This window comes from Cibotium barometz, chromosome 24 (assembly GCF_041138505.1).
Source record: "Cibotium barometz isolate CiBa-2024 chromosome 24, ASM4113850v1, whole genome shotgun sequence".
Taxonomy (NCBI): domain Eukaryota; kingdom Viridiplantae; phylum Streptophyta; class Polypodiopsida; order Cyatheales; family Cibotiaceae; genus Cibotium; species Cibotium barometz.
In genome coordinates this window covers 15,509,297-15,524,340 of record NC_141069.1, presented here as the reverse complement: position 1 = coordinate 15,524,340, position 15,044 = coordinate 15,509,297, and the positions used below count along the sequence as shown (strand labels likewise).

The following is a 15,044-nucleotide window of genomic DNA, read 5'->3' as shown; positions in this document are numbered from 1 at the left end:
GGTAGTAGTTTGGAAAGTGGAATTCCCACATCTCTCTCAATGTGTAGATATAGAAGAGATTTTCTTTGTTGATACTTCTCCTACTAGGTACTTCCCTTCAAATGCAAGAAACGACAGAGATTATGAAGAAGACAGCAATGCCGATGCTAACAAAATTTAGGATGACAACAATACAACACCGAGAAGTCCTTCAAATCCAATAGTTTCGATGATGATCAACAACCGCAAACACCACATGACTACATTACATCTTGCCTATCTGTATGGGAGAGAGCATATAAATTCAAAAAAGCTATTGTAAATGGTGATAATTTGTACCGCTCTCCAAAAATATGCAAATATACTGGTCTTACAAAAGAAGCATGTTTTGTTTAGTTTCACATACGTAATTACAACATCGATGTAAATCTACAAGTTTGTTGCTCTTACAAAAGAGGAACCCTATTTTGTTTAGTTTCACATATGTAACCATAACACCTCTCTATATAATGTATCGTAATAAATAACATTTGTGATTTTTACAAATTCTTAATGTCTTTGTTTTCAAATTTAACACATGTTATTATACAAGTAATATTTATTTGATTATGTATTCTACCAAGCTACTCTTTGTAAAACTTTAAATTTTCTTTCTTTTTAAGTACCTTTAATTTTATTTTTTATTTAATATTTTGATCTTGCTTTTTAACGTTGTACTTTGTACCAAAATTATTCATAACCTAAGCTTAGAGTGATATGCACACAATTTTTTTTTAATAATAATTAATAGATTAGAGTGATATATATTATACACCCAAAAAAAAAGATTTTTCAAATATGGCATTCTAATTTTTCAAGGTATAACATAAAAGATTTAACACACCATAACTTGGAACGCGTCGAGTAAAAGAGGTCATTAAATTTGAAAAAACACAAGCTACACACTACGCGCCCTTTCCTTTGCAGAGCATGGCAAACAACATCGCAGTGGATTCTTTTTTTCTTCAAAAATATCTCTGGAGACAGTTTGGTTGAAGCTCGAGCTATTTAAATTTTTTTTGAGGTCCTGAGGCATTATTTATTATTATTAGAGCACACTAGACTACTTTTTTAGTCGTATCATAGATAAGATGTCAATACACTCTCTACTTTCGTCTCCTCTTTTTTTTTTTTTTGGTGAACGTAAAGATTGTTCTGATTTTGGAAGCAATGACACACTTCTTCTGTCCATTAATTTTCCACATCTTTTGAGTTTGTGTGTATTTTGGGCAGTGCCCAAGCAAAAACATCACTTCCAAACGTAACTAATGAGTGAATAAATAATGACAACATTTCATGAGACCAACACATAACTCATTTAAACATAGATAACCACGCTAAGACCCTTTTTAAAAATATAAAAAAAATTGGGGGCAAAAAGTAAGATGCACACCCACTAAGCTCGCTCGCTCGCTCGCTCCTTGGATCTAAATCACATTGAAAGCTGCAAATTACAAACATATATATATATATATATATATATATATATATATTTGTTTGTTTGTTGATGAACGCGCCTCCCTCCAATATATTTGAGTATTTTATTTATGCCAAACCTTGAAGACACTTGTAGTGCTGCTAGTACACACTAATAACAAAACAAAAAAGCTGAGAGGATGAAGTGTTGTCGTTGGTGGTTGAAAATTTTTATGTTCTCGAAAAGGTGGTTCAGATCTTCTTTTTAACACCTTGTTCAAAAGCGTAGGCGGCCTTCTGGTCTCTTCTGCAAGAAAAGAAACGTGTGTATCAAAAGCTTTCCAAACTTGAAAAGTTTGGTAGGTCTTACAAAGTCGGAGAAAATTTCTAAACAAATAAATACCCACACATAGGCATCTTTATTCGTCATCATTTTCTTGGAAAAGTACTAAAAAAACTATGATGTATGAGATTCCCCCGGTCGGGGTTGAGCACAATCTTGGCAAACACTTAAGCTATTAACATAATTAAACAATTTTAAATGGCGCAACACAATAGAGTAAGAAGCTGAATTTTATTTTTGCACACTGCACTAGGGCCGGAAAGGGCCGACCCCCCTTGTAATAGATTTTATTATCAAGGAAAACTGTTACAAGCCTCACGGGCATTCACATGCCAAACTGTTCAAGTGCATCCATGATCATGAAAACAGCATTGCAAACAAATTTGTCGTAGACGATGGAATCCATAGCTTCACTTGAGAGTAGCTTCGTTCCTTGATTCCTTGAAGCTTGTCAAACGCAGCTATGCTCCACTGGCATCCATACACATACACGTGTGTGCCAGGACCGAGACATAGGAGACCATATTGACAAAGCATTCGAATCTCAAATTGAAAATTGCTTGCAAAATGCTCTTACCAAGTATTGGACGATCAATGTCGAGCTCCACCTCCGTGCGGACGAACTACAGCTTGAATGTGACCGTTTTCCACTTCCGGCTGAAATTAGGGTTTCTGATTTTTAGGGTTTTAAGCAGGTTATATGAGTCCAAAATTGGGCATTTTGGGCTCTTTAGATGCCTATGAGTAAGGGGCACAGCTTGGTATGGTTTCCTCCAAAATTAGGGTTTCTGAAATTAGGGTTTCTGCAGAATTAGGGTTTCTGAAAATTAGGGTTTCAGCAGAATTTGGGGGCGGTAGAATGGTTAGGAGACTCCATATTCATTTAGAAGAGGGAGATAGAGTGAAAAGGTGAGCAACTGGAGGCTTAACTGTGAAAGGAAGAATCTTCAAGCTTTCCATTGGAGCTGGGAGCAAGAGGGAATGAAAATCAGCACTCTCACCAAGCAAAAGTTGGAGAGAATAACAAAAATAGGCTCTCTTGAAGGGGGGCGCCTATTTCTAGAGAGAGAGTGTAGAGAGAGGTAATTTTCAAAATGAGTAATAGCATGGTGGCAGGTCCTCATACTGCCACCCAGTCCATAACCATCCCTTTTCCACACAAATTTAGTGGGAAGGGTGCCTGGACACTCGCCTAGCCGACCGGAAGGGAATTCTAGTCTATTCTTACTTATAGTTTGTCCGCCCGAGCTTTAATGAAGTGTGGACGCCCAATCTCACTTATAACTTGGGCGGACACACTTATTAAAGTGTGGACCTGCAAAACAAAGAATACATTGCTTTAACTCATAAAAAAGTAAAGTGGTGTACTTACCACCTGTCTACAGCCCACAAACGAGGTCAGAATACAGTTTCACTCGCACGGTTCACAAGAGGGCGTCCCCTACATGTGAACTACACAAACAAATCTTGCATGCAATCAAATAGTTCATGCAAAGACAGGATTTTTAAACTTGCAAACATGTTATGCAAGGATGCATTGAACAGTCTCCCTATTCATTTAGCTTGTAGTCCGTGGTACCACACTCTGGATTTGGGCGCAGATACACAATCCCAACCCATATATCCAGCCTACTGGCTCTCGGTGTAGACATAAGTCCCCAACCATAAGATGCCAGTCCATCCTACAGAACTCGTCTATAGGCCTGAAGCGCAGAGAATGCCCAAATAGTGACATCCTCCCCTGCTTCTAAACAGTTGACCGCAACTGAAATGCTTCCAAATATGCTTGGAGGAGCTGCGGATACTCCTGGAAGTATGTTTCATCCATCCATTTTGCATCCATAGGAGAATAGTTCTTGAATTTCACAAGGTAGCGCCTCTGGAGTTTGCCACGTGCAAACTTTCGCTCCTTATGAAACACAATTTGCTCTGGCTGCAATACCTCTTCCAGCTCTTCCACCTCTGGTGGATCTTCCATAACCGGTTCCAAAGGTTCCGGTCCCACATATTTGCGCAAGAGGCTCACATGGAATGCATTATGAATCTTCCAATGATCCGGTAAAGCAAGTCGAAAAGCCACATCATTGATCTTCTTGATCACCTTGAAGGGTCCATAATACCTGGTAGAGAGTTTTGGGCATGCTCTCTCCTTGCCAGACCTCTTCCTGAGTCTAGCTTTCTCAAATTTTAGCAATACCAAGTCATTCTCTTTAATGTCCAATTGCCTTCTATGCTTGTCGGCAGCTTTCTTATGCTTTGCTTGAGAGCGTGCAATGGCTGTCCGAACTTGTGAAAAGGCAATATCAAGGTCCCTGACAAAGTCATCAGCAGCAAATATCTCATCTTTTGTGCGTAAGATAGGTGGTAATACCACTTTGCCATAAATGATCTCAAATGGGGCCTTGCCTGTAGAAGCATGTACCGTATTATTGTATGCAAATTCTACAAGCGGTAGATACTTTTCCCAAGAAGATTTCTGATCTGTCACATAGCATTTAAGCAAATCCAACACAGCTGAATTTGCAGCTTCACTTTGTCCATCCGTTTGAGGATGATAAGCTGAAGAAAAATTCAGCTTTGTGCCCATGTTATCAAAAAGAGCTCTCCAAAAGAGGCTTGTTGTTCGGGGATCCCTATCTCCCACAATTGATTTGGGCATACCATGGTGTTTAAATACCTGTGACACAAAAATTTTGACCATATGTTCTGGTTTTATGGTCTTTTTGACAGGTAGAAAATGTGCTTGTTTACTAAACCTGTCCACAATTGTCCATATTGCATCATTGCCATTTGGGGTGCGGGGCAAATCCATAATAAAATCCATTGCAATGCTTTCCCATGGCTGGTCCGGAATAGGCAAAGGCTGAAGCAAACCAGGAGTCTTTTGCCTATCAAATTTTACCTTTTGGCAGGTGACACATGCACGTACATAGGCTTCTATATCTTTCCTCATACCTGGCCAAAAGAAGTATCTCTCAATCATTTGAGTAGTAGGGAGTATCCCTCTATGCCCTGCATAAGGTGGTGCATGACATTCATCCAAAACTTTTTGTCTCATGTTTGAAACCACACATAAGCAGTTATCCTTCATGATATAACCATCTTTGACCACATAAGAAGCATGTGTATGACCAGTCATTAAATCAGCCCATAAATCTGAAAAATCAGCATCCAAATGGTACATTTCTCGCATAGTAGACAAGTCTTGATGAGAAGCAACCGAAATTGCAGCCACATATGGTTTTCTGGACAATGCATCTGCTACCACATTTTTCTTGCCAGGAGTATGCAAAATCTGAAAATGAAACATTGAGAGAAAATTGGCCATTCTCATTTGTTTCTCAGAGAGTTTAGTTTGCGTAAGAAAGTACCGCAAACTTTGGTGATCAGTTTTGACAACAAATTCAGCTCCCAATAAGTAATGTTTCCATACTGTGAGAGCATGAATGACGGCCAATAATTCCTTCTGATAAACATCAAGAGTAAGTTCAGCATTTTGCAATCTCCTGCTTTCAAATGCAATGGCATGTCCTTCTTGATTTAAGACGGCTCCAATGCAATTGCCACAAGCATCACATTCTACCACAAATGGCTTTTGCAAGTCTGGAATGATTAAGACTGGCCCTGTGATAATGGCATTTTTGAGCTTATTGAAAGCATTAATCTCAACCTCTGTCCATTTAAACATAGGACGTTTCTTGGTGAGTTCATGCAATGGCGAAGCAATCATTGCAAAGTGAAAGATAAATCTCCTGTAATATGAACATAGACCAAGAAAGCTTCGGACTTCATGAATAGATTTAAGTTCTGGCCAATCTTTGATGGTTTGGATCTTTGCAGGATCCATTCGTACACCATCCTTTGATACTATGTGTCCCAAGTAGTGAATCTCTGAAAGGAAAAATTCACTCTTTTTGGCGTTGATCATAAGCTTATGCTGCCTTAGTTCTTCAAAGACCACTCTTAAGTGCTTTTTGTGATCCTCCTCATTCTTGGAGAATACAAGAATGTCATCAAAGAATACACCTGTAAAAGTTCTATGATTTCTGAAAATTCGGTCCATCATGCGATTGAAAGTAGCCGGGGCATTTGTAAGACCGAATGGCATAACCAAATACTCATAGAGACCAAAAGAAGTGCGAAATGCTGTCTTATGTACATCCTGTGGCATCACTCGCACTTGATGATAGCCGCTTTTAAGATCAATGCGACTAAAACAAGATGATCCATCGAGCTTGTCCAAGATATCATCAATCCTCGGTATGGGAAACCGATTCTTGATGGTAATCTTATTTAATGCCCTGTAATCCACACACATACGGAATGAACCGTCTTTCTTTTGTACAAGAAGAACGGGTGAACAAAATGGCGAAGAACTAGGCCGCACCAAGCCTTTCTCAAGTAGTTCACCCACTTGTTTCATAATCTCTTCTTGTTGGCAAGCACTAACACGATATGCTGGCCTATTTGGAGGTGAATTCCCTGGAACTAATTCAATGCGGTGATCTTCTGGCCGTGAAGGAGGCATTACATTAGGTAAAGAGTCAGCAAAACAATCCCTGAATTCGCTTAAAAATTTCAGCCTCTCTTTAGTAAGAGTGTCCACATGTACATTACTGTGTTCCACATTATCACGTACAAAAACCAAGTACGAAGAAACACTCTTTTTCATTGCTTTATTGATTTGTATATGAGATACAACGGGGATAGTATCACCCGACACACCTGCATCTAAATGATGCTCTCTACCTTTATACATAAAAGTGATTTTGTTGGTCTTGTAATTCTTGGTAGGCTCAAGGCGTGCATGCCAAGGTTTTCCCAGTAATACATCACATCCACTAAGAGGGGCAACGAGAAAGTTCTCGTGGTCGAGGTATCCTTGGATATGCATTCGCAGCTTTCCAATAAGGGGTGTAACCTTCACATCTTTTTCCAGAAAAGCTGAACATGCATGAATTTCGGGTCCCATGTCACCTACTTCAATCCCCAAGGCAGCAGCCATATCAGTGGAGATGAAGTTGTCAGTGGAGCAGTCATCAAACATGAATAAAGCTGGCTGGTCTTTTAGTTGTCCCCATGCTTTGCATACCATTCTATGCATGTTTGCATGTCCCGTGTTGCCCTGTACATCATATACCATATTGACATGCACTTTAGGCTCTTCTGGCTTCTTATTCTTGTTAGGGCATTGTGGAGAGATGTGATCTTTACTACCACATTTAAAACATTTGCCTTCACGAATGTATTGTACCCTTTGTTGAGGAGTCAAGCCATAAACACCCTTTTTCTGCCACGGTTTCTTTTCTTTTGCATTTTCAGCTCTTTGAGGGGGCTTTACATCCTTCAAATCTGAATTTTCAGCTTTGTGCATGGCTTTGAAATCTCTTCTAAAGGGCTGTCCACCCTTTTGTACATTAAAACCAGCTTTCTCCTTACCCTTGCCCAAGCTTTGGTCAATTCTAGATTGCACCCATTTGACATTAAGCTCTTCGGAAGCCAAGACCGAGTTTATGAGTTGACGAAGAGTTTGGTTTGGATAGATTTGTAGTCCTCTTTGGAAGATGGGTTGCAATCCTGACTCAAATTTCCTCTTCTTTTCTTCTTCAGTAACGGTCATGAAGGGTAACACTTCCATTAATACCTCCCAAAATTTGGAGACGTAAGAGGTAATGGATTGCCCTTCTTTTTGCTCCAACCTGTCCCACTTCCTGCATATATCCTGAGTAAAATTTGGAGGCAAAAATTGATCATAAAACTTTTGTTTGAATTCAGCCCATGTAGAAATGGTGTTGCCGGAAAGCTTCTCGGCCAACCACCAATGAGCAGCAGTGCCTTTCATGTACATGCCCACATGTCTGAGTTTTGATGATTCTGAAAATTCTCCCTCATGAAAAGCAATTTCAAATTGGGAGATAAAAGATAGAGCTTTGGTAGAATCATATTCTCCATGAAAATACTCAAACTTAACTGTTTTGTCACCTGCAGTAAACTCTTTAGTCTTCTTCTTCTTATGTTGATGCGTTTCCTCTTCATCTCTCTCGATTGGTTGCTTATTTGCTTCATTAGTAGGAACATATCGCTCAATTCCATCATGAGGAGGGGCTGATTTATGAGTCGGTTCCTTGAGAAGACTTTCATGAGCTTTAATAGATGACCTGTGGGGAGGAGAAACATGTGCGGTAGAGGCATGATGAGAGGTAGCAGATGCCTCTTCTCTTTCCTGTCGCACAATAGATTTAAGCTTTGATGTTTCAGCTGCATGTTGATTCATAAGAGGAGGCTTTTTAAACCTAAGCCCTCCTTCCTTTCGAGTAACTACATCACCTTGTCCCATGAGGTAAGAGACAGCCATATCTCTTGGTTGAACCCCCAATTCCATGGCAACATTTTCCAATGCATCATTCACAAAAGGAGAATGCTTTGACACACGAGATACATGCCTTGACTGTGAGTCTTCATGCATATCCTTGAGTTGTTTTTGCATCATACATAATTGCCTTTTGAGGTCTGCAATTTCAGCCTGCATAGCATCATGTGCATCACTCTGTATAGCCTTCTCCTTACCTCGGGATGGCTGTCCCATATATACATGAGTTGCATTTCCTTCCCTTCTAACATAAGATGGCTGTCCGGCATGTGCAATACCATCATGTGACCCAAGAAAAACATTTTCAGCAGTGTATTGTTCATGCATTTGAGTATCATCATGCACATTGTCTCCTCTTGGCTTCACATATGTACTCTTCCTTGGATTTACATCCCGTGAAGTACCTGTTTGGCTCGCCATAATGCTTAAGAATGTTAACAGCTAGTGTAAGCTAGATTAGGACCGTCTTCCACACAGAAAGGAGGAAGATCCTAGGCTCTGATACCAATGAGATTCCCCCGGTCGGGGTTGAGCACAATCTTGGCAAACACTTAAGCTATTAACATAATTAAACAATTTTAAATGGCGCAACACAATAGAGTAAGAAGCTGAATTTTATTTTTGCACACTGCACTAGGGCCGGAAAGGGCCGACCCCCCTTGTAATAGATTTTATTATCAAGGAAAACTGTTACAAGCCTCACGGGCATTCACATGCCAAACTGTTCAAGTGCATCCATGATCATGAAAACAGCATTGCAAACAAATTTGTCGTAGACGATGGAATCCATAGCTTCACTTGAGAGTAGCTTCGTTCCTTGATTCCTTGAAGCTTGTCAAACGCAGCTATGCTCCACTGGCATCCATACACATACACGTGTGTGCCAGGACCGAGACATAGGAGACCATATTGACAAAGCATTCGAATCTCAAATTGAAAATTGCTTGCAAAATGCTCTTACCAAGTATTGGACGATCAATGTCGAGCTCCACCTCCGTGCGGACGAACTACAGCTTGAATGTGACCGTTTTCCACTTCCGGCTGAAATTAGGGTTTCTGATTTTTAGGGTTTTAAGCAGGTTATATGAGTCCAAAATTGGGCATTTTGGGCTCTTTAGATGCCTATGAGTAAGGGGCACAGCTTGGTATGGTTTCCTCCAAAATTAGGGTTTCTGAAATTAGGGTTTCTGCAGAATTAGGGTTTCTGAAAATTAGGGTTTCAGCAGAATTTGGGGGCGGTAGAATGGTTAGGAGACTCCATATTCATTTAGAAGAGGGAGATAGAGTGAAAAGGTGAGCAACTGGAGGCTTAACTGTGAAAGGAAGAATCTTCAAGCTTTCCATTGGAGCTGGGAGCAAGAGGGAATGAAAATCAGCACTCTCACCAAGCAAAAGTTGGAGAGAATAACAAAAATAGGCTCTCTTGAAGGGGGGCGCCTATTTCTAGAGAGAGAGTGTAGAGAGAGGTAATTTTCAAAATGAGTAATAGCATGGTGGCAGGTCCTCATACTGCCACCCAGTCCATAACCATCCCTTTTCCACACAAATTTAGTGGGAAGGGTGCCTGGACACTCGCCTAGCCGACCGGAAGGGAATTCTAGTCTATTCTTACTTATAGTTTGTCCGCCCGAGCTTTAATGAAGTGTGGACGCCCAATCTCACTTATAACTTGGGCGGACACACTTATTAAAGTGTGGACCTGCAAAACAAAGAATACATTGCTTTAACTCATAAAAAAGTAAAGTGGTGTACTTACCACCTGTCTACAGCCCACAAACGAGGTCAGAATACAGTTTCACTCGCACGGTTCACAAGAGGGCGTCCCCTACATGTGAACTACACAAACAAATCTTGCATGCAATCAAATAGTTCATGCAAAGACAGGATTTTTAAACTTGCAAACATGTTATGCAAGGATGCATTGAACAGTCTCCCTATTCATTTAGCTTGTAGTCCGTGGTACCACACTCTGGATTTGGGCGCAGATACACAATCCCAACCCATATATCCAGCCTACTGGCTCTCGGTGTAGACATAAGTCCCCAACCATAAGATGCCAGTCCATCCTACAGAACTCGTCTATAGGCCTGAAGCGCAGAGAATGCCCAAATAGTGACAATGTACATGCACCAAAACACACCGCACCTCCCTCTCTACCCTCCACCCTCAGTTAGTCCTTCGCACATCTACCCTGTCTATTTATGCTTCACCTTCTAGGCCTTCCCTAAGGGAAATCACCAATGTGTGTATATATCAACATACCATATGATCATCCTAGGATCCCTCCTTATTAGCCAATACCGATCCAGGCTTCTGTGATGGGAGCATGTCAAGTTGGCGGAGTAACCTCCCCAATCTGTTGTCTCGGGTCTCATCTTCTACCGCTCCCATTGTGCATACTTTGCATATGCTCTCCTCCTATGGGATATTCTCGGCTCCACCAGTTTCCACTTTGGATGACACCCTGAGCTGGCCAATCATGATACGCATACAATGTAACGTGTATTTGTATGTATCTGAGATCTCAATGAATCCATCCTCGTAGAATCTGAATAGAACTCTCTCTTAACCAATCTTTGATGGCGATGCCCATGCCCAATGTATGAGTAAATCCAACCGGATGATCCAGTTGATCTCATGTCATGAGACATGGAGGAAGGGGGGATTCTAAGCTGTACTGAAATGGGGTGAGGCAGTCCATCTGTATGCCATGTGTCAGTAATGGTGGTGGCCATGTCAATGAGGAGGGCAGTCCAACTCGTCTCACCCGCTCCCTCTCCATCTCACGATATAACTACATAGAGGACTCTAGTGCTAGCCATGGGAGGTGCTCTCTGTCAAGAGTGTACACATGTTGAATGTAAGTGACAGTCTGAAAGAGCACATCTGTAACCAATGGAGCCACCCGACATTCTACATGTATGATGTCATGTGGTACAGATGGCTTACACCTCACCATGCGTGAAAACATCTCTACACTCATCCACTGATCCTTCCCTAGGCCTGGCTCCTAGAAGACTGCACAATACATAGCTGCTGGTCATACTAAAGTGTCAAAGAGCCAACACTTAATACGAGGCTCCTGAACCGTGAATGGAAATCTCTCTCCAAATGGGCTAGAGACGCATGCCCCTCGCTACTCGGTCAGTGGCAGCTGTGGTCGTGCAAAAATAAGTGACTTCAAGGTATAGATATTTATGCACAATTTCTACTAGGGCCTCTCTGTATAAGAAAGATAATTGTGAGGTGACCACATAAGATGTGTTAAAGACTTTAAGATTGTAACCTTGGTTTTGCCAAAATTGACCAAAGGTCTCTCCCCCAACAAAATTTGTCCAATGTATCTTAGTTCTACAAACCCTCGGCTGAATCTGAGATCAAGACAATGTCAAACATATAGCAACATGGGCATACTACTGTTTGGACCAATGGTGAGCCTCTATCTCCAAAACTGTCCACAAATACTGCATACTCATCGATGTAAGATTGAAAAGTGTAGGTGAGAGTGGGCAGCCCTGCTTGACCCCAATAGTGCTACATATGTCTCCTGAGAGGCCACCATGTGCATATACTTGGCCAAGTACGGCCTTATAAAGTGCCATCACACTCCAGATCATCTCACGTGCCAGCCAGAGTTCCAACAGGCATCTTGTCAAGCAGGGGGACAGACTCAAAGGCCTTGCCAAAATCCACGAAGCAGCAATACACATCTCACTTCCATCACCTCACCTCCTCTAGGGTAGCCTGTAAGGAAAATATATGGTCTAGCGTGGAGAAGCTTCTCATTAAGCCTACCTAGCCTGATGCTCTCTGTCTCATCTTCTCTGCCATAGAGAAGATCATGTCCTCTAGTACTACTATCTTGGTCATTGTGTGGCCAATCATGATAGTCTTTTAGTTACATGGGTCTATGGGGCCTTCTACTGCGTAGATGGGGACAATGGTGTTGGTGGTCCAAGAGGAGGGGAAGCCTGCACCATATGCTCTATTAAAAATACTTGCAAGAATCTGTGGTGCCTGTGGGCACAGTGTTCCACGAGAAATCCTCATGATCTTTGCTCACACCAAGAGCATCGAAGAGGTAACATGCTTGAGGCATGTGTGACACTGTTCAAAGCTGGTCCAGCACATCAAAGAGCTGTTGTGCATAGGCTTCCCAGAGGCTAGGGTCTGTGATAGGAGTAGGGGTTATTTTTTTCTCCAGAATGCGCTAAATTATCGTCTCGAGAGAAAGGCACGCTTCTTTCGACAAGTGAGTCTACGGAAGATGTGTTGTATCTCACGTGTTGAAATCAGCCATATTCCCTCTCATGTTAGAGGCGAAAGCCAAGTGGTTTTGCACTCTTTTCATCATACCACCCACTGTGAGGCGCAGGTGAACTTGCTCTGTGTGTGTGTGTGTGTGTGTGTGTGAGAGAGAGAGAGAGAGAGAGAGAGAGAGAGGGGATATTGGTTGACTATGATTGATCCAACTAAAGAATTTCTAAAACCATTAAAATATCAATGTTAAAAGACTTGGCAAGTACACCACCCCAAAGCAACCAACACACAAATTTTCCTTTGAACTTCTGTAAGCAATAATTGAAGCAAGAAGACAAATTTTCCTTTGAGCTTCTATAAACAAAACTTGAAACAACAAGAAAAATTTTACCTTTTGAGACCTATAAAAGCAAGGATTGCTGCCAGGTAGTTGTATTCCATTAATCTTTTGACGATTCTACTCTTGAAGTTTGTAAAAGGAGGGTATCGGATCAAAGGATCCACAAAGAAGGTTCGAAATAGTAAGGCCTTCGGATGGCTGAACGCATCGAAAGAATATTTTCCATGATATGACCCAGAACCACTTTCTCCAATTCCACCAAATGGTAATCCATCAAGCACAAACTACAGACCACAATCCATGCGTTAAGACAAAAGCTTCATTGTCCTATGTAAAATCTTTGTACGGATTCTATGTGCATATGCATGTGCATGCATGCATACATATATATGCATGTGCCCATATTTATGTGCAGAAGTCCCATCTGGCATTTTTCAACTAGAAACATAAACATCTCAATTAAAATGAAGGATGAGAAGCTTAAGTACAAGAGGAGATGTGTTCTAAAACAAGTGAATTCCTTCCATTCTTCAAATCCTTAAAGGTGGAAAGTTCTCTACTAAATCAATGCTTCTTGGCCAATGGATTTCCCATTGACCATCTATTCTATCTATTAATTCAAGGTTCCAAGTGGCTACACGTGGAGAAAGAAGAGGGAGAATCTTTGAAAAGGAGAAGAGAAGATAGTCTTTGGGGGTTTCTTTCCCACACGCCTAGATGCATTGGCCTAGCTCATAATTAATTGTCACCATCAAGTCATTTGCTCATTGAACGAGTTTCTTATTCACATGGTGTCAACATATATATATATATATATATATATATATATATATATATATATATATATATATATATATATATATATATATATATATATATATAATCCATTAGAAAGCAAAATTCCCACCCCTCCACATACCCACACATATTATCTTCAAAGATTCGAATTTTGAATTTGAACGCGTGGAGGGGAGGTGATAAGTGCCTTGGGGAGAGCATTTAAAGCACCTCTTTTCAATCACAAGGCCTTTTGTCTTTGAATTTTGAATTTGAAGAAGTGGAAAAAGAGAATGCATTCAAACGCTTTGTTTGGGGATGATGATTAGATCAATCAACAGTTCTGACCAAGCACTTTCCTCAGTTCAAAAGAAAGGTCAGAGTCTCGCGAGTCTTTGCGAGAGCTCTGCGGTCAGGAGCTTGGATCTAGTGCAAACGTGCACCTTCTTCATGCAGCTGAGGCCAGCAGCAGTCTCGAGGCCTGCGAAGGTAGCTCCGTGGTGGCGGTATGGGACGTCATGGAGTAGAGATTGGTCGGTGCGTCTTGCTAGTTAGCTCAGCTCGTGGCTCGGTGGGGACAACCAAGTCTTGTGGGTTTTGCCCACAGCTGTCGTGGTTGGGTGGTGAGTCAAGCTTGCACCCCCCTCACGTTGTTTGGCTTTATTTTGCACGTTTCGAGTCGTGTTTCATGATTGCTCTACGGGGAGATCCAAGGGGATTTGATAGTGGTACACATACACACACCCACACACACAAATACACATGCACAAATACACACATGCACGCACACATACACACACACTACCCTAGGGGCATGGCGCACACACACGCGCGCGTGTACACATGCACACACCTTACCCGAGGGATGGGGGTGCACACACAAACACATATATATATACACACACATACGTGCATGCACAAATAAACGCGCGCACACACACACACACACACACAAATACACATGCATCACATAGTACCCGAGGGGCGGGGATGCACACACACACTACTACACTTTTTTTTTTTTGTAAAACCACTGTTTATATTAAATAGTAAACTATACAATCATAGTCACTTGAAGCATGTGGAACTATGAGAACGAACTAAAAAAACTAGGAAAATTCTTCAAACTGTTGGGAGAAAGCTCGCAAAGATCATAGCAATCTCAAAGAGATTAGAGTAGGGCAGCACGAAAATAGAGAAAGGGATGAACAATATCACCAAAAAAGTGCAATTGATTTTTGGTGGAATAGATGGTCCAAAGAGCCCAAAAGCGCACCCATGCGAAGAAATCATCATACCCCGGCAAGGCCAGGGACAATCTGCCAAAAATCCAAAAAAGCCGCCCAAAGCGCTGTCGAGGGAATCTATACTACAAAAGTGTTGTCAAGTGTTGAAGAAAATCATGGGAATGCAAGAAACTCCACAATAAGTGAGGTACGGTCTCCGGCACAAGGCGGCAACATCGACATAAAGCTGAAGCAATATGCCTTTGAACCAGTAGAGTGCCAACCGGTAGCGCA

General features: G+C 41.4%; 1 long non-coding RNA gene across 1 annotated transcript; it reads right to left on the bottom strand.

Annotated features, from left to right (window-relative positions):
- Positions 1-1,328: 1,328 nt before the first annotated feature.
- Positions 1,329-13,031, bottom strand: LOC147624928 (uncharacterized). The gene is made up of 2 exons (XR_015268893.1): positions 12,799-13,031; positions 1,329-1,741 (listed from the first exon to the last, which is right to left on the bottom strand). It is a non-coding gene; the product is annotated as an uncharacterized LOC147624928 (long non-coding RNA).
- Between the last annotated feature and the right edge of the window lie 2,013 nt (positions 13,032-15,044).